We start from the raw sequence: 14,564 nt of genomic DNA on the forward strand, positions 1-14,564 counted from the left end.
GTGAGGGAGAGTCAGAGAATGAGAAACAGAGAGAGACAGAGGCACAGACAGAGACAGAGATAAGATAAATGTAATTAAAGGTTAATAATCAACCAATCCAAGTGAAGAGCAAGCAGGTGTTAATCTTTCTGCTTGTCTATAGGTTTGAATTTTTTAGAATAAAAAATGGGGAGGATGGGAAATAAGTAAACAAATGAGTCAGTTGATTAAACAAGAGAGATCGGAGGAGTTTCCTTCCTTAACAGCTCTATGACCAGGATGTTCACATTGATTCTAACGTGGACGGTTCTGGAAGGATGGGGGCAGGACCAGAATGAAGGATCTTTCTTGGTCTTCTCCAGATTGCAGATATTTTTTTAATTTGGAAATTCCCAGAGCAGCAGGGACAAGGTGTGTAATGTTTTAGTGGCTGCTGCCATCTTCTGGATCTCAGAGTCGCGGAGAGGATGGAAGCCAAACCTTCAGGGTCGCCTTATGCTAATGAGTTGCGCTCCTCCTGGTGGCCAACTCGCTGGAGGTTGAAGGTTTAAGCACTTCTGTTAACTTCCTTCCAGAATGAGCACCAGTGAAACGCAACCTCCATCCTTCAACCCCGTATGCCCAGCGTCTTTTGCCTTTAAAATTACCAGGCCTAGCAGAACTCTCATTGATTCTTTGCGTGTGTGTGAGAGAAGCCATCTTTATTATATATTTTTTAACATCTTTATTAGAATATAATTTCTTTACAATGGTGTGTTAGTTTCTGCTTTATAACAAAGTGAATAAGTTATACCTATACATATGTTCCCACATCTCTTACCTCTTGCATCTCCCTCCCTCCCACCCTCCCTATCCCACCCTTATAGGTGGTCACAAGGCACCTAGCTGATCTCCCTCTGCTATGCAGCTGCTTCCCACTAGCTGTCTGTTTTACGTTTGGTAGTGTATATATGTCCATTCCACTCTCTCTTTGTCACAGCTTAACCTTCACCCTCCCTGTGTCCTCAAGTCCATACTCTAGTAGGTCTGCATCTTCATTCCCATCTTGCCCCTAGGTTCTTCTGACCATTTCTTTTCTTTTTTTAATTTCGATAAATATGTGTTAGCATTCGGTATTTGTGTTTCTCTTTCTGACTTACTTCGCTCTGTATGACAGTCTCTAGGTCCATCCACCTCACTACAGATAGTTCAATTTCGTTCCTTTTTATGGCTGAGTAATATTCCATTGTATATATGGGCCACATCTTCCTTATCCATTTATCTGTGGATGGACTCTTAGGTTACTCCCATGTCCTGGCTATTGTAAATAAAGCTGCAATGAACATTTTGGTACATGACTCTTTTTGAATTATGGTTTTCTCAGGGTATATGCCCAGGAGTGGGATTGCTGGGTTATATGGTAGTTCTATTTTTAGTTTTTTAAGGAACCTCCATATTGTTCTCCATAGTGGCTGTATCAATTTACATTCCCACCAACAGTGCAAGAGGGTTCCCTTTTTTCCACACCCTGTCCAGCATTTATTGTTTCTAGATTTTCTGATGATGGCCATTCTGAAGGGTGTAAGATGATATCTCATTGTAGTTTTGATTTGCATTTCTCCAACGATTAATGATGTTGAGCATTCTTTCATGTGTTTGATGGCAATCTGTATATCTTCTTGGGAGAAATGTCTATTTAGGTCTTCTGCCCATTTTTGGATTGGCTTGTTTCTTTGATATTGAGCTGCATGAGATGCTTGTATGTTTTGGAGATTAATCCTTTGTCAGTTGCTTCATTTGCAAATATTTTCTCCCATTCTGAGGGTTGTCTTTCATCTTTTTTTTTAAACATCTTTTTTGGAGTATAATTGCTTTACAATGGTGAGTTAGTTTCTGCTTTATAACAAAGTGAATCCGTTATACATATACATATGTTCCCATATCTCTTCCCTCTTGCATCTCCCTCCCGCCCACCCTCCCTATCCCACCCCTCTAGGTGGTCACAAAGCACCGAGCTGATCTACCTGTGCTATGCAGCTGCTTCCCACTGGCTATCTATTTTATGTTTGGAAGTGTATATATGTCCATGCCACTCTCTCACTTTGTCACAGCTTACACTTCCCCCTCCCCATATCCTCAAGTCCATTCTCTAGTAGGTCTGTGTCTTTATTCCTGTCTTACCCCTAGGTTCTTCATGACATTTTTTTCTCTTAGATTCCATATATATGTGTTAGCATATGTTATTTGTCTTTCTCTTTCTGATTTACTTCACTCTGTAGGACAGACTCTAGGTCCATCCACCTCACTACAAAAACTCAATTTCCGTTCTTTTTATGGCTGAGTAATATTCCATTGTATATATCTGCCACATCTTCTTTATCCATTCATCCGATGAGGGACACGTAAGTTGCTTCCATCTCCTGGCTATTGTAAATAGAGCTGCAATGAACATTTTGGTACATGACTCTTTCTGAATTATGGTTTTCTCAGGGTATATGCCCAGGAGTGGGATTGCTGGGTCATATGATAGTTCTATTTGTAGTTTTTGAAGGAACACTGTTCTCCATAGTGGCTGTACCAATTCACATTCCCACCAGCAGGGCAAGAGTATTCCGTTTTCTCCACAACCTCTCCAGCATTTATTGTTTCTAGATTTTTTGACGATGGTCATTCTGACTGGTGTAAGATGATATCTCATTGTAGTTTTGATTTGCATTTCTCTAATGATTAATGATGTTGAGCATGCTTTCATGTGTTTGTTGAAAATCTGTATATCTTCTTGGGAGAAATGTCTCTTTAAGTCTTCTGCCCATTTTTGGATTGGGTTGCTTGTTTTTTTGTTATTGAGCTGCATGAGCTGCTTGTAAATTTTGGAGATTAATCCTTTGTCAGTTACTTAATTTGCAAATATTTCCTCCCACTCTGAGGGTTGTCTTTTGGTCTTGTTTATGGTTTCCTTTGCTGTGCAAAAGCTTTTAAGTTTCATTAGGTCCCATTTGTTTATTTTTGTTTTTATTTCCATTTCTCTAGGAGGTGGGTCAAAAAGGATCTTGCTGTGTTCTGCCTATGTTTTCCTCTAAGAGTGTGATAGTTTCTGGCCTTACATTTAGGTCTTTAATCCATTTTGAGCTTATTTTTGTGTATGGTCTTAGGGAGTATTTTAATCTCATACTTTTACATGTACCTGTCCAGTTTTCCCAGCACCACTTATTGAAGAGGCTGTCCTTTCTCCACGGTATATTACTGCCTCCTTTGTCAAAGATAAGGTGACCATATGTGTTGGGTTTCTCTCTGGGCTTTCTATCCGGTTCCATTTATCTATCTTTCTGTTTTTGTGCCAGTACCATACTGTCTGGATTACTGTAGCTATGTAGTATAGTCTGAAGTCAGGGAGCCTGATTCCTCCAGCTCCATTTTTCGTTCTCAAGATTGCTTTGGCTATTCAGGATCTTTTGTGTTTCCATACAAATTGTGAAATTTTTTGTTCTAGTTCTGTGAAAAATGCCAGTGGTAGTTTGATAGGGATTGCATTGAATCTGTAGATTGCTTTGGGTAGTAGAGTCATTTTCACAGTGTTGATTCTTCCAATCCTAGAACATGGTATATCTCTCCATCTATTTGTATCATCTTTAATTTCTTTCATCAGTGTCTTATAATTTTCTGCATACAGGTCTTTTGTCTCCTTAGGTAGGTTTATTCCTAGATATTTTATTCTTTTTGTTGCAATGGTAAATGGGAGTGTTTCCTTAATTTCACTTTCAGATTTTTCATCATTAGTGTATAGGAATGCCAGAGATTTCTGTGCATTAATTTTGTATCCTGCTACTTCACCAAATTCATTGATTAGCTCTAGTAGTTTTCTGGTAGCATCTTTAGGATTCTCTATGTATAGTATCATGTCATCTGCAAACAGTGACAGTTTTACTTCTGCTTTTCCAATTTGGATTCCTTTTATTTCTTTTTCTTCTCTGATTGCTGTGGCTAAAACTTCCAAAACTATGTTGAATAGGAGTGGTGACAGTGGGCAACCTTGTCTTGTTCCTGATCTTAGTGGAAATGCTTTCAGTTTTTCACCATTGAGGACGATGTTGGCTGTGGGTTTGTCATATATGGCCTTTATTATGTTGAGGAATGTTCCCTTTATGCTTATTTTCTGGAGGGTTTTTATCATAAATGGGTGTTGAATTTTGTCGAAAGCTTTCTCTGCACCTATTGAGAGGATCATATGGTTTTTCTCCTTCAGTTTGCTAATATGGTCTATCACGTTGATTGATTTGCATATATTGAAGAATCCTTGCATTCCTGGGATAAACACCACTTGATCATCATGTATGATCCTTTCAATGTGCTGTTGGATTCTGTTTTCCAGTATTTTGTTGAGGATATTTGCATCTATGTTTATCAGTGATATTGGCCTGTAGTTTTCTTTCTTTGTGACATCTTTGTCTGCTTTTGGTATCAGAGTGATGGTGGCTTCGTAGAATGAATTTGCGAGTGTTCCTCCCTCTGCTATATTTTGGAAGACTTTGAGAAGCATAGGTGTTAGCTCTTCTCTAAATGTTTGATAGAATTCGCCTGTGAAGCCATCTGGTCCTGGGCCTTTTTTTTGTTGTTGGAATATTTTTAATCACAGTTTCAATTTCAGTGCTTGTGATTGGTCTGTTCATATTTTCTATTTCTTCCTGGTTCAGTCTCAGAAGGTTGTGCATTTCTAAGAATTGGTCCATTTCTTCCAGGTTGTCCATTTTATTGGCATAGAGTTGCTTGTAGTAATCTCTCATAATCCTTTGTATTTCTTCAGTGTCAGTTGTTACTTTTCCTTTTTCATTTCTAATTCTATTGATTTGAGTCTTCTCCCCTTTTTCTTGATTAGTCTGGCTAATAGTTGATCAATTTTGCTTATCTTCTCAAAGAACCAGCTTTTAGTTTTATTCATCTTTACTATTTTTTCCTTCATTTCTTTTTCATTTATTTCTGATCTGCTCTTTATGATTTCTTTCCTTTGGCTAACTTTGGGGGTTTTTTGTTCTTCTTTCTCTAATTGCTTTAGGTGTAAGGTTACGTTGTTTATTTGAGATGTTTCTTGTTTCTTAAGGTAGGATTGTATTGCTATAAACTTCCCTCTTAGAACTGCCTTTGCTGCATCCCATAGGTTTTGGGTCATTTTGTTTTAATTGTCATTTGTTTCTAGGTATTTTTTGATTTCCTCTTTGATATCTTCAGTGATCTCTTGGTTATTACATAGTGTTTTGTTTAGCCTCCATGTGTTTGTGTTTCTGAGAGATTTTTTCCTGTAATTGATGTCTCGTCTCATAGCATTGTGGTCGGAAACGATACTTGAAATGATTTCAATTTTGTTAAATTTACGAAGGCTTGATTTGTGACCCAAGATATGATCTATCCTGGAGAATGTTCCATGAGCACTTGAGAAGAATGTGTATTCTGTTGTTTTGGGATGGAATGTCCTATAAATATCAATTAAGTCCATCTTGTATAATGTATCATTTAAAGCTTGTCTATCCATATTTATTTTCATTTTGGATGATCTGTCCATTGGTGAAAGTGGGGTGTTAAAGTCCCCTGCTATGATTGTGTCACTGTAAATTTCCCCTTTTATGGCTGTTAATATTTGCCTCATATATTGAGGTGCTCCTATGTTGAGTGCATAAATATTTACAATTGTTAGGTCTTCTTCGTGGATCGATCCCTTGATCATTATGTAGTGTCCTTCTTTGTCTCTTCTAGTAGTCTTTGTTTTAAAGTCTGTTTTGTCTGATATGAGAATTGCTACTCCAGCTTTCATTTAATTTCCATTTGCATGGAATATCTTTTTCCATCCCCTCTCTTTCAGTCTGTATGTGTCCTTAGGTCTGAAGTAGGTCTCTTGTAGACAGCATATGTATGGGTCTTGTTTTTGTATCCATTCAGCCATTCTAAGACTTTTGGTTGGAGCATTTAATCCATTTACATTTAAGGTAATTATCGATATGTATGTTCCTATTACCATTTTCTTAACTGTTTTGGGTTTATTATTGTAGGTCTTTCCCTTCTCTTCTGTTTCCTGCCTAGAGAAGTTTCTTTATCATTTGTTGTAGAGCTGGTTTGGTGATGCTGAATTCTCTTAGTTTTTCCTTGTCTGCAAAGGTTTTAATTTCTCCATCAAATCTGAATGAGATCCTTGCTGGGTAGAGTAATCTTGGTTGTAGGTTTTTCTCCTTCATCACTTTAAATATGTCCTGCCACACCCTTCTGGCTTGCAGAGTTTCATCTGAAAGATCAGCTGTTAACCTTATGTGAATACCCCTATGTGTTATTTGTTGTTTTTCCCTTGCTGCTTTTAATATTTGTTCTTTGTATTTAATTTTTGATAGTTTGATTAATATGTGTCTTGGAGTGTTTCTCCTTGGATTTATCCTGTATGGGACTCTCTGTGCTTCCTGGACTTGATTGACTATTTCCTTTCCCATATTAGGGAAGTTTTCGACTATAATCTCTTCAACTATTTTCTCAGTCCCTTTCTTTTTCTCTTCTTCTTCTGGCACCCCTATAATTCAAATGTTGGTGCATTTAATGTTGTCCCAGAGGTCTCTGAGACTGTCCTCAATTCTTTTCATTCTTTTTTCTTTTTTCTTTTCTGCAGTAGTTATTTCCACTATTTTATCTTCCAGGTTACTAATCCGTTCTTCTGCCTCAGTTACTCTGCTCTTGATCCCTTCTAGAGAGTTTTTAATTTCATTTATTGTGTTGTTCATCACTGTTTGTTTGCTCTTTAGTTCTTCTAGGTCCTTGTGAAACGTTCTTGTATTTTCTCCTTTCTATTTCCTAGATTTTGGATCATCTTTTCTATCATTATTCTGAATTCTTTTTCAGGTACATTGCCTATTTCCTCTTCATTTGTTAGGTCTGGTGGGTTTTTGCCTTGCTCCTTCACCTGCTGTGTGTTTCTCTGTCTTCTCATTTTCCTTAACTTACTGTGATTTGGGTCTCCTTTTTGCAGGCTGCAGGTTCGTAGTTCCCGCTGTTTTTGGTGTCTGCCCCCAGTGGGTAAGGTTGGTTCAGTGGGTTGTGTAGGCTTCCTCGTGGAGGGGACTAATGCCTGTGTTCTGGTGGATGAGGCTGGATCTTGTCTTTCTGGTGGGCAGGTCTACGTCTGGCGGTGTGTTTTGGGGTGTCTGTGGACTTACTATGATTTGAGGCAGTCTCTGTGCTAATGGATGGGGTTGTGTTCCTGCCTTGCTAGTTGTTTGGCATAGGTTGTCCAGCACTGTAGCTTGCTGGTCGTTGAGTGAAGCTGGGTGTTGCTGTTGAGATGGAGATGTCTGGGAGATTTTCGTGATTTGATATTATGTGGAGCTGGGAGGTCTCTTGCAGACCAGTGTCCTGAACTTGGCTCACCCAGCTCAGTGGCACAGCACTGACTCCTGGCTGCAGCACCAAGAGCCTGTCCTCCACACAGCTCAGAATAAAAGGGAGAAAAAAATGAAAGAAAGAAAGAAAGAAAGAAGAAGTTAAAATAAAATAAAGTTATTAAAATAAAAAATAATTATTAAGAAAAAATTTTTAAGTAATTAAAAAAAAAACGGACAGAACCCTAGGACAAATGGTTAAAGCAAACCTATACAGACAAAATCACACATAGAATCATACATATACACACTCACAAAAAGAGAAAAAGGGAAAAAATAATCTATCTTGCTCCCAAAGTCCACCTCCTCAATTTGGGAGGATTCACTGTCTCTTCAGGTGTTCCACAAATGCAGGTACATCAAGTTAATTGTGGAGATTTAATCCGCTGCTCCTGAGGCTGCTGGGAGAAATTTCCTTTCTGTTCTTTGTTCTCACAGCTCCCGGGATTCAGCTTTGGATTTGGCCCCGCCTCTGCGTGTAGGTCGCCTGAGGGTGTCTGTTCTTCGCTCAGGCAGGAGGGGGTTAAAGGAGCAGCTGATTCGGGCGCTCTGGCTCACTCAAGCCGAGGGGAGGGAGGGGTACGGAGTGCGGGGCGAGCCTGCGGCGGCAGAGGACAGCGTGACGTTGCATCAGCCTGAGGCGCACCGTTGCATCAGCCTGAGGTGCGCCGTGCGTTCTCCCGGCTAAGTTGTCCCTGGATCACGGGACCCTGGCAGTGGCGGGCTGCACAGGCTCCCGGGAGGGGAGGTGTGGAGAGTGACCCATGCTCTCACACAGGCTTCTTGGTGGCAGCAGCAGCCTTAGCGTCTCGTGCCCGCCTCTGGGGTCCGCGCTTTTAGCCGCGGCTCGCGCCCGTCTCTGGAGCTCCTTTAAGCCGCGCTCTTAATCCCCTCTCCTCGCGCACCAGGAAACGAAGAGGGAAGAAAAAGTCTCTTGCTTCTTCGGCAGCTGCAGACTTTTCCTGGACTCCCTCCCGGCTAGCCGTGGCGCACTAACCCCCTTCAGGCTGTGTTCACGCCGCCAACCCCAGTCCTCTCCCTGCGCTCCGACCGAAGCCCGAGCCTCAGCTCCCAGCCCCGCCCACCCTGGCGGCTGAGCAGACAAGCCTCTCAGGCTGGTGAGTGCTGGTCGGCACCGATCCTCTGTGCGGGAATCTCTCCGCTTTGGCCTCCGCACCCCTGTTGCTGTGCTCTCCTCCGGGGCTCCGAAGCTTCCCCCCTCCGCCACCCGCAGTCTCCGCCCGCGAAGGGTCTTCTAGTGTGTGGAAACCCTTCCTCCTTCACGGCTCCCTCCCAGAGGTGCAGGTCCCGTCCCTATCCTTTTGTCTCTGTTTATTCTTTTTTCTTTTGCCCTACCCAGGTACGTGGGGAGTTTCTTGCCTTTTGGGAGGTCTGAGGTCTTCTGCCAGCGTTCAGTAGGTGTTCTGTAGGAGCTGTTCCACGTGTAGATGTATATCTGATGTATTTGTGGAGAGGAAGGTGATCTCCGCGTCTTACTCTTCTGCCATCTTGAAGCCCCTCAGTCATTGATTTTATTGTATAAAACTTGAGCCAGGGAGCCAGTTAGTGGGATTTTACTGCCCTTTGCACACTGTATTGACTTGTTGGCATTGTTTTCTTATTTGCGACGGCTACTCAAAATGATACTGGGCACTTTTGCTACTGCCTCTTCAAAGCTTAACTAGTTCACAGACAAAACTCAGAAAACAGGAATGGGAAGGTTCCCCTTGATGGAGAGATGACCACGAGAGGGAGAAGGGGTGGACTGCCTTGGAAAAAAAGAGTGTTAGGTGGAGCTGGAAATAAAAGTAGATTCTGGATTTTCTTTACAGGCAGGATGAATGTGGTGCAAGCTCTGAGGACTTCGGGGCTGGGATGACTTGGGTGTGTATTTCAGCTTTGCAAGGCTGGGTTTGGGTCAGTTTGAACATGTTACCTTCCTAAGGGTTCGTTATCCACATGGTGATGATAACACATAGGATTGTGGAAAGGATCAAGGATGTTTTAGGCAGTGCTTCTCAAACTTGAAGACCTAGAGGGTTAAAACATGGACTTTTGGGCCCACCCCCATAGTTTCTGATGCACCAGATCCCAGGTAGCCTAAGAATGTGCATTTCTTTCTTTTTTGGCTTAAACAACAGAAATTTATGTTTTCACAGTTCTGGAGGCTAGAAGTCCAAGATCAAGGTATAAGAAAGAGTGGTTTCTTCTTCTTTTTAAAGTATTTTATTCAACTATAGTTGACTTACAGTGTTGTGTTCATTGCTACTGTACAGCAAAGTGATTCAGTTATACATATATACATTCTTTTTTTTTTTTTTTTTTTTTGCGGTATGTGGGCCTCTCACTGTTGTGGCCTCTCCCGTTGCGGAGCACAGGCTCTGGACACGCAGGCTCAACGGCCATGGCTCACGGGCCCAGCCGCTCCGCGGCATGTGGGATCTTCCCAGACCGGGGCATGAACCCGTGTCCCCTGCATCGGCAGGCGGACTCTCAACCACTGCGCCACCAGCGAAGCCCTACATTCTTTTTCATATTCTTTTCCATTTTGGTTTATCACAAGATACTGAATGTAGTTCCCTGTGCTATACAGTAGGACCTTGTTGTTTATCCATCCTATATGTAATAGTTTGCATCTGCTAACCCCAAACTCCCAATCCATCCCTCTCCCACCCCCCTCCCCTTGGCAACCACAGGTCTGTCCTCTATGTAGTCTGTAGTCTGTTTCATAGATAAGTTCATTTGTGTCATGTTTTAGATTCCACATATAAATGGTATCATATGGTATTTGTCTTTCTCTGTCTTATGTCACTTAGTGTGATAATCTCTAGGCCCATCCATGTTGCTGCAAATGGCATTATTTCATTCTTTTTTAGGGCTGAGTAGTAGAATGTGCATTTCTATCTAGTTCCCAGGTGATGCTGATGCTGCTGGCCTTGGTGCCATGTTTTTGGAACCATTGTTTTAAGGATTAATCGCCACAAATATCAGGTGAACACCTAGCAGGTAAACTGACAGGCAATAAAATGTCTGCCTGACATCTCACCCCACTCCACCCTACACACCCTTGTTCCAACCTTGGAGTTGATACAAGCATTTCTGAGACCAAGGCCATCTCTAAGAGCATGCAGCAAAGTTCTTCCTAAAGGTACTTCACAGCATGTAGTGGGTGGATTACTGCCCCCCAAAATGCATGTCCACATGGAATCTCGGAACGTGACCTTATTTGGAAGTAGGGTCTTTGCCGATGTAATTCAGGTAAGGGCCAAGATGAGATAATACTGGGTTGAGCAGCTCCTAAATCCAATGAGAGTGTCCTTAGGAGAGAAAAGGACACACAAAGAGATACACAGAGGGAAGACAGCCATGTGGAGACAAAGGCAAAGATTGGAGTGATGCTTCCACAAAACAAGGAACCCGAAGAACCACCAGAAGTGGGAAGAGACAAGGAAGAACTCTCTTCCAGAGCCTTCAGAGGGAGCATGTCCCTGCCAATACCTTGATCTCTGACTTCTGGCCTCCAAGACTGTGAGACATTCGATTTGTACTGTTTTAAGCCACTAAGTTTGTGGTCATTTGTTACGGCAGCTGAAGGAAACTCATACACAGCCTCTTAGAAGAAACACTTAGTATTGACTGGTTCAGCTCTGGCACCTTCCCCAAGGAGCCTGAAACAGGAGTGTAACCCAGACCTACTCATCCAGATGACTTGTCTCCACACCTTTAACCTTCACTAGTATTTTCACCTCCATCCCAAGGGGACCACCCCTCTCGGCAGGTCACTCTGTGCTTGCACAGAAAGAGACAGGTGGCAGGTTCCCACCTTCCAGGAGCTGGCAAATCTGGAGAAACCAGAGTCAGTTTATCGGATACGGAGAAAGGACGGCCACCAAGACAACTTGGGTGCAGAGCCCCTCCATAATGATGGTGGTGACCAGGGTGGGGTGGGGATGAGCATCCCAAAAAATGTTAGGTTTTATGTGCAGAACTATGTCAGAGGGGACATGATTTGGCCCCTCTAAGTAACAACCATGGTGGTAACATCAGTTATCTTGCATCAGGTAACTGATGTACTCTTAAAACTTCTGTAAATCCAGCCTCACTTCCAACATGCTAGGAGGGTTCCACCCATAAATGATAACCACCCCATTGCCTCGGTGTTCTGTACATTTTCCTCTCTGTCATTTATCCCTGAAATCCTTACTGACCATCAGCCTCCAGGTTCCATCCGTGGGCCCATAGTCAGATCCATTTTAATTGGTTGAGGAGGGAGAGGCTTCCTGTCAAAGCCAGGTTCATGTCAAACCTCCCCCTACAGTTTTCTTCTGATGCTTGTCTTACTTAAGGTAACTTTGGCAGGTCTATCTCTTTGGTGGAAGCATATCTTCAAGACAAAGCAAGACAGTCCTTCTGGATCCCTGTTTTTTGAACTTTTTCCAGTTTCCTACACCTGAGGCCCAAAGGAGAAAAGTGGTTCTGACTTCAGTCTTAGCTGAAAACGAATGTAGGAAAACATGGTTCACGATGAGAGACCCTTCTGTCCATCCTTATGACGCAGCATCCAGCTGTATCTTCCCCCAACAGGAAATCCAGAGCTGCCAGCCAATAGGGATGAATATCAAGGGCTTAAATTCTTGTAAATGCTGATTTCACTAGGGAGTGAGGCTGGAGGGTTGAGAAAGGAAGGAAACTTTTGGCCAACTCTATGGTCCTTTGGGGTCCAATAAATCAGCAAAAATCCAGGGAAACTGTAGGTTTCTGGCAGGATCAGTTGCCAAGGCTCCTTCCAGGAGGTTTTATAAATAGGAAGATGGCAGCCTGCCTCGAATTAGCCAAGAACTTACCCACCATCTGCATGATTCCTCATTTCTACCCTGACCTCCTGTTCAAGATAGCCTTTCCTTGGGTTCTTCCTGGATAGACATCTTTTGGATCCATGTGTTGGTTGTGCCAAAGCCCTTCCCTCACATGTATAGTACCTGGATCCAGAGTCCAAATGGAGGCCACCCCTCATGTAAACAAATATCTAAGAGCCAGTGGACTTCCCTGGTGGTGCAGTGGTTAAGTATCCGCCTGCCAGTGCAGGGGACATGGGTTAGAGCCCTGGTCCAGGAAGATCCCACATGCCGCGGAGCAACTAAGCCCGTGCACCACAACTACTGAGCCTGCACTCTAGATCCCACGAGCCACAACTACTGAAGCCTGCTTGCCTAGAGCCCATGCTCCGCAACAAGAGAAGCCATCGCAGTGAGAGGCCCGCACACCGCAACGAAGAGTAGCCCCTACTCACCACAACTAGAGAAAGCCCGCGCACAGCAACAAAGACCCAACTCAGCCGAATTAAATTAATTAATTAATAAACTAAAAAAAAATGTATACTAAAGGATCCATATTTAAAAAAAAATAAATCAAGCCAACAAACCACCAAATGACATGTTCTAGCCTCCTGCCTTAACAAATACACATTCATATTGACTGGAAAGCCAGATTTGACTTCCAAATCTCAGGACTCATTAGGATTAGTTTCTGGAATATGGCAACCTGGGAAAATCCAGCCCCTAACTCCTGCACAACAGCACCCAGCCCACCCCTGCTCAGCGCAGCCCCACCCTGCTCCTCAAAGGGCCTCACATGCATGCATGCAAGCGGACACCCCAGCCCACAGGTCCAAGCTCCATCGGCACCCTCTACCACCTGTCACCCCTAGATCAGCCCCACAGGCCTAGGGTATACACACTAGAGGTGCGGTCTGCCCTCAGGAGCTGGCCCCAGGGAAGAGACATACATGGGCCCTGAAAGTGGGCTTGGGCCACCAGGCAGGTGACAACAGGCACAGTGTGGTATGGCACAGGTGTGTAGGGTGCAGTCCCTTGGCCCCCACCCTTTGGGACCCCACCCTGAAGCAGGACCAAAGAAGGGCCCTCTAAAGCACAGGGACCAGGCTGTGGGCCCCTCTTGCTCAGGTCTAAGACAGCACTGTTTTGCCTACCCAACACCCATGTCCCCATCTCTGGGGAACAGCATCTCAATTTCTCTTTAGGGAACCCCTCTTTCCCCACCACCCCAGTCCCTGTGGTTCATGTGGGCCTCACTCCTGCCACGGGAGGTTGAAGAGTTCATGCCCCACACAGAGGTGTGTGGTCCAGGGAGTGAGTGGGGCTGAAATCCAGCTGGGCTCTGCTGACCAAGCATGAGTGGCTTAAGTCCAGTGGAACAGGCACAGTTGTTTTATTGACCTGCCCTAAACGGCCACCCCATCAGCTCTCCAGGACCCAGGCCCACTGCATCCCTGGTCACAACCATCAAGAAGATCACCAGCAAAAACACCTGGTAGAGGAGATCATTTCAAGAGCAGTGTGTGCAGAAAAGACCTAAGGGCTCAGTTCTTCCATAAGCCCAATGAATCAACCAATGATGGGTGAAGCTGCCCCAAAAAACCTTTTTAAAGCAAGAGCCATCTTCAACCACCTTTATGGAAGTCTAGCCTGCAGATCAAAGGGAGATACAGACCCCAAGTGGTTTACACGGATCAGGCTAGATTGAAAAACTCACATCCTGAATAACAAATTAGCTCTATGAGAGACTAAAAACAGACAATAATCAAAAGCAGCCTCCAAACGCAGGTGATGAGTAAATTCTATGTGTTCTTTAAAGGTTTAACACAGAAGTTCTTAACCCTAGCTGCACATCAGATTCAACAGGGGAGCTTTTAAAAATATTAGTGCCAGAGACCCCCTACCCCAGGGACTCTGATTTAATTGGTCTGCGGTGGGGCCCATGTAAAGTATTTTTTTAAAAGCTCCCCTGGTGATTGTAATGTGCAGTCAGAAATAAAATCCACTGTTTTAATATGAGGCAGACCCTTCAGGAAATGTGCACATTAGCTAAATAGTGCAAATATCACCTAACCCAGGAGTTCCCAACCCTGAATGATCATTAAAACACCTGAGGCCGGGGCTTCCCTGGTAGCACAGTGGTTAAAAATCTGCCGGCCAATGCAGGGGACATGGGTTCGAGCCCTGTTCAGGGAAGATCACACATGCAGCGGAGCAACTAAACCCATGCGCCACAACTACTGAGCCCATGTGCTGCAACTACTAAAGACCCTGTGCCTAGAGCCCGTGCTCCTCAACAAGAGAAGCCACAGCAATGAGAAGCCCGCGCACTACAATGAAGAGTAGCCCCCGCTCACCGCAACTA

The sequence above is a fragment of the Mesoplodon densirostris genome, chromosome 4 (genome assembly GCF_025265405.1).
Source record: "Mesoplodon densirostris isolate mMesDen1 chromosome 4, mMesDen1 primary haplotype, whole genome shotgun sequence".
Taxonomy (NCBI): Eukaryota; Metazoa; Chordata; class Mammalia; order Artiodactyla; family Ziphiidae; genus Mesoplodon; species Mesoplodon densirostris.